Here is a 6,171-nt window from a genome sequence, read left to right as displayed (position 1 = left end):
ATGTTATTGTGGGATGTTTGAAATGTACAGTTCACCGAGAGGACACCTCTAACTTCTGAGAACTCGCTAAAGTCGTCTCAGCTGCTTTTACTGAAATCTGCCTGCGCTTCCTCCTGCTCTGACACCGTGTCACTCATTAGATGCACCGGGCTTCACGGTGTGTTCGGCTGTTTGTAGGAAGCTCCGTCATTTGAAATGTATTACATGCAGGCAGCTGCTTGAAAATGAGAAATCTTGCATTGAAAATGTTCCCGTTGGCAACTCGAGTGCTTCTAGTGTCAGCTCCTTACAAGCGTTTTCAATCCACCAACCAGAGAAGCTTCTAAAAACAGTCCCTGCTTACACAGCAACCCCATGCACGTCTCTTTAAAGCCATTATAATGCTGCTCTGGCATAAACTGAAACCAGCAGCTGCCTGAAAAGCTCCGCAGCAGAAACTGTAGAAACTGTTACAGCAGCAGCGAATGGGCGCAAACATGCAAACCGTCAGTTTTAAGTGTCTGTGACAGTCGCTGCTGAGAATCATCTGCAACTTTCTAATCTGTGTTTAATCAGCGAATGTTTAAATCAGTGTCTCCGTGTAAAACATGGATATTTGGTCTGGAGCTCATGCTTTAAGATAATATTTAATATGTCTGAGTCTCATCTGCAGTCTGAGGATTTCAGACAGTTTCCAACGTGACTGAATCACATTAATACTGAACATTAACAATGATGAGAATCACAAAAAGATCCAAGACAATCAGACTGTAGCTGCAGTTTGACCTTGAGGGTATTTTTGGTATTAAGATATTTGCACAATATTCAGTATTTGCTTTCAGGGCCTGTCAGGGGACAGATATCAATATTATGGAATAAAAAATTCCTTATATACGTATCTTAAAAATAATGGCTTTCATGATTCCTTGGATATCGTTGTCAAACCATAATAACAAAGAACTGCAATTAAGGTTTGATGGTTTACAGTTAAACCATAAACCAAAAAACCTTCACTAAACACAATCATACAACTTGAAAAATAATGTTGAACATAAACATATTCTAACGTAAGATATTAACATAAATCTTTTCTCCATTGTTTCTTCTGTAAAATAAAAGTTCTCATATCAGAGAAATAAACTCTATTGTAAATTGGTCAAGCTTAATTCAATTGTATTTTGTAGATGTGGTTATTTTAGGAGGCACCAGATATTTTAATAGTGTTGGTGAATCACGTCTTGTGTATTTCTGGCTCTCGGGACATTAGCTGTGTTCACATGTTTCAGCTTGTTTCATCTACTTGCTTTTAAATATTCAGAATCTACACCATTATGATGCAAATGCAGATTGAATACATTCATAAATCGTTTGCAAAATAGCTGCATTGTTTGGTTAAAGATTTGTTTGTCTTCTCTGCTTTTACTGTAACTCTGAAAGAAAACATGTTGACGTGAACCTTGTTAGTGTTTTTGACCCGTGTCATGTTTAGTGTAAAAAGTTTGCAGATGCATGAAACTAATGCAGATCAGAGATAAACTTATGTCCTTACTTTCTTTCTAGTTAGTAATCTGTAATCTGTATTTGTTTACAAGTAATTTGCAGAGTTGAGTAAAGAAACGCTATTTTATACTGTAACGCTGGCGTCCATGTTTTTACTGAGCTGTGTGTGTGTGTGTGTGTAGTTTGTGTTGTATGTTAGATTGTCTGCTGTTAAATCATAAACATGATATATAGTCTTTCACTATGTTATTGAAGTGTTTGAATGCACCTTTGCAGTCACTTCTCTTATGTTTGCTCATCTCTCATCGTGCTTGAATTCAACTTTCGAGAGAATCTGGGAAAAGTTTTCCACCATGAGGATTTATGACTCTGCAACAATGTGACTGACAGTGATGAAGAGGAGCAGAACTCGAAGTGCTGTCAAAAATACATTTCCCTGAAATTTCCCAACTGATATACATCGGTTTAAAACCAGGGGGAAAAAAATAAATTACAATCTTCTTCTCCCACGTGACAGATGTTTACAGAGTTTGTCAGACTCTGCATTCATAAATACCTTTCTCCCAAAATCCCAGAAAGCACAGGTCAAAAGTGCTCAAGGCTAAAACATGTACATGTATAATAATGTTTTCATTGTTTGTTTTAATATTTGTATGTATGTATAATATGTGTTTTGCCATTAACCAGATCTGAGTGGGAGCAGCTCATCCCGCGGAGAAACTACGACTCAATCTGCAGCACAAGATAAAACATGAGCAAATAAAATCAAACAAACCTAAGTGAAGGTTTCGTTTTAAAACCAGAGAAACATTCATCCTCTTTTCTAAACAGGAGGAAAAACATCCTCCTGTTTTCACTGTTCGATGTAAATATGCGAGTCTTCTGCAGGATCTGCTGCATAAACAGCGACTTCCACCACAGCTGACGATGTATAAATAGCTGCACTTTGCATTTGAATGTGCTTGTGTGCGTGTGCGCATGAGTTAACTCTCCCACCCAGAACGATACATAACACTGTTACAAAACCCAGCGTGATGCCAGAGCAGGATAATGAACAGCGATCACCACTGGAGCTGCAGCAGGAGGCCAACAACCCCCCCGCCTCCCTCCCTCCCAACGCTGAAATAAGAATAGCATGGATACATAATCTGAGTGTGACGTCACCGGTGTGTGTGAGAGACGTAGGCCCCCGTGACGTCAGCGCCCGTGATGTAAGTGCATGATGGGAGCTTAAAGGATTGCCGTATACGGTTGTGATGCTCAGCAGAGTGTGTGAAGCTCTGACGCAGAGACAACCCGTGACTGCAGATAGAGAGAGAGGGCGGGGGGCAGCAGCTGCAGTACACCCAGGGAGCCTGCAGCAGGGAGGCAGCTCCAGCCTCATTCCAGCAGGGGATCGGGGGCAGTCGTGACTGCAGAGCTGCCAGCCTGCGAGCCACAGCACAGAGAGAGAGAGAGAGAGAGAGAGGGATGTGGGATATTTATAGGACGACTGTGCAAAAGGGTCGGCTGCAGTCTCCAAGCAGAGGAAGTCACTTGACTGGTTCGCTCAGGCTTTTCTTGTCCCAGCAAATTCTCATCAGCATCACTGGAGCGCTGTCGTAGACGCCGAGTGTTCGTCTGAGGCTGGAGTCACACGACGGCTTTACATCGACTCAGGTGCTGATGAGTCTGCAAGAGTCAGACCTGCAGCTCACAGGCTGATTTACACCATCGTGGTAAACTTGACCTCCGGTTTGTGTCTTTAGGTTCCTCTCATTTCTCACCGTCAGACGTTCATACATCATATAGATAACATATGAGGACTTCATCATTAAAGAGTTCACACTGAATTAAATATTTATACCCATGACTTTACCCAGAATGCTCTAAATGTATTGTGCATCATTTTATTACCTCCACCTAAGGTAGTTTTGTTTATGTCAGCGTTGGTTTGTCTGTCTGTCTTGTTATTTAGCAGAATTACACAAAAACTACCAGACAGATTATTATGAAACTTGGAGGAAGGATGCGGTGCAGATCAGGAAAGAACCAATTCATGTTCGGTGCAGATCTGGATCAGGGGGGGGATCCAGGAATGTTTTTGTCACTTCCTTTAACAATGCGAGATTTGCCATTTTTGCACAAATTTCACAGATTTTCATGAAGACAACAACTCCCATGATCCCACGCTGCTTTAGTGGCCGAAGTTACTTGTTACACACGTATAAATAAACACATATATCTTACAAAGAGACAACTTACACCAATACCTCGAAAAAAAACTAGAAAGACGAGCTAAACACTTCTGAAGCTGTGATATTTCTACATGGCAAATAAAAAAGATAAATTCTTGTCCATTAAAAAGCTCCAGATCCACAATTTGACAAAACAATTTTTTCCTTCCGACTGTAAAATATGAAGAGAAAAATGTGAAATAGCTGCAGTGATGAATTTCGACCTTTGTCAAAGACCCAATGATATAAAGGTCACGCGAGGAGATGAAACATGACAGAAAACCAAAGCAGATCATCTCAGTGGTGTTTGTGTCCGTCCGGATTCAAACGTCTCAGGAGGACGACGAACAGGCTGCGACAGGAACTCGAGGATCTGTGCAGAAACCAACACTCCCATATGGCTCCCATAAGTGAAACCAAGGCATCTTGACAGACCCCTGGTGGCAGGCTGCAGTACATGTCATAAACCCCACCTCCTCCGGGTTGGCAGATGGGACAAGGACCAAATACAACTATAATAAATACTTGTCAAATATTCTCTAAGATGGTTTCTATCATTTTGAATAGTTCTTATCACACTGATGAAGAATCAAGTATGTTTTATTTTTCGGGTAAATTCGGTTTTAATAAGTTATTTGAAGATATAAAAACAGGGTGAAATTAATATATTCAAGCTCTTAGTTTGAACAACAGATCTCAGTGAGTCATTAGTTTGTGTGTGTGGGTCAGAATCCAGCGAATGAAACAATTATCAGCGCGTTGCACAACTTGACCTTTGACCTGTTACGGCTCTCTGAGCTCAGTTGGATTTCCCGGATATTTAAAACATAATTTCTAAGATTATCTAATTACTATGCAATTCAAAGCCTAGTTAATTGGTTTGGAAACGATGTCAAAGTTCACCCGTCCAAATACAAGGAGAAAAAATATATTGCATCTGGCAAAGTGTGCAGACTTATTAACATGATCGTTTCTTTTCTAATCACATTTCACCATGTTTTCACTGGTGGAGTAAATGTTAATAATCACTGTCTGAGATTAAAAAGACGTTTCCTGGTTCTTACGTCTCCACACATCTCATCGGTCTGTGATACCTGCCGGAGAAAATTACTTTCCCTTTCGCAAACATCGACATCAGACGAAGCTAAAAACTGATTTTCTTTCTCATCTTACCAAACTACAAACAACGTCTGCCTTGCTGGTTGTCGTGCAGTTTGAGGGAGGGGGTCTCGATCTCCGATTAATTGCTTGAACGATCAATCTTTTGGCTCTCGGACAATCGCCTGGATTTCTGGAACATCATAGATTTTGGCTGGCAGCTTGAGTGGTTCCCAACTCCAATATATCCCACATGGCTGCTGTCATAAGATCAATTATAAACTGTACTGGGCCTTTTTTTATGTTATTGAAGTTGTATTTCATATTAGGGCCACTAAAAGTCTGGAGTGAGACCGTTGTGATATAAAATTGAATTACGGCGCCGAACAGACGGAACATAATGTCAGCATCTATACCGGCCATCTGCGGCTCCACGCTTTATTTCTTTCCTCCTGTTTTCCAGTCGGAGAAGCGTCGCACAGGCGTCTTGTTTGAATAAACTTCACTGGAACTGTCAGCGGACAAAACAAACCGAGGGTTTTCGTGCCGACGTTCAACGTGAACACACACGTCAAGTGATCTTCACAGAAACATCCCAAGTTCAGGGCTGATTATAAAATGCGGAGTCTGAAGTAATGAAGCGTTTCCCCTGTTGGAGAAGTTTGAGGAGAAATAACCATTAGTGTCTGAGAGTGTGACGTCCTGAAACCTCACGGGGGTGACACAGTGTGTGTGTGTGTGTGTGTAATAACGCTGCAGTGCAGAGCTCTGTTTGCTGCAGTCACGACTGCCCGGCAGAAACGTCCACGCAGAGGCCAGTAGGACAGGAAACGTCAGCGTGACTTCTAATTGTCTCCTTTCTCCTCTGCCCGTGGGCTGTGAAATTAATCACCGAATACAAAGACGACGGCTAATTCTTCAGAAATTAACTGTATCAACCAAAGCAGAGTTTAATTGCATAAATAAATGTGGTCGTCATCTGAGTGTAATTAGAAGTTCACAGTGTGGGTTGGGAGCTTATTAGGGACACGCAGATAAAAAGCACTGCAGCCACAACAGAACTGTGTCGTCCCTCCATGAAGGTCACAGTGATTCAGCTCCACAGTCGTGTCAGGAGCTGCAGGATGGGACAGGTGTTTATTTCATTTTCATACTGCAGGTTGACAGACTGTTGGGTGTGTTAATGTGAGCCACTGGTCCATTTAAGGTACAAAGTGCTTAACAGGAAGAAAAGGTCACTGGGAGAGTGAATCCACCGAGGCTGACGTCCCATCTCGTCATGATAGAGAAAGTTAAAACCCTAGATCGGCCCAATTATCCGGAACCGTTCCACTTGAATAGATTCTACTTTGGATCGTTGCTCACTAGTTGTTGAGTA

This window comes from Hippoglossus stenolepis, chromosome 7 (genome assembly GCF_022539355.2).
Source record: "Hippoglossus stenolepis isolate QCI-W04-F060 chromosome 7, HSTE1.2, whole genome shotgun sequence".
Lineage (NCBI taxonomy): Eukaryota > Metazoa > Chordata > Actinopteri > Pleuronectiformes > Pleuronectidae > Hippoglossus > Hippoglossus stenolepis.
This window is presented reverse-complemented; position numbering follows the sequence as displayed.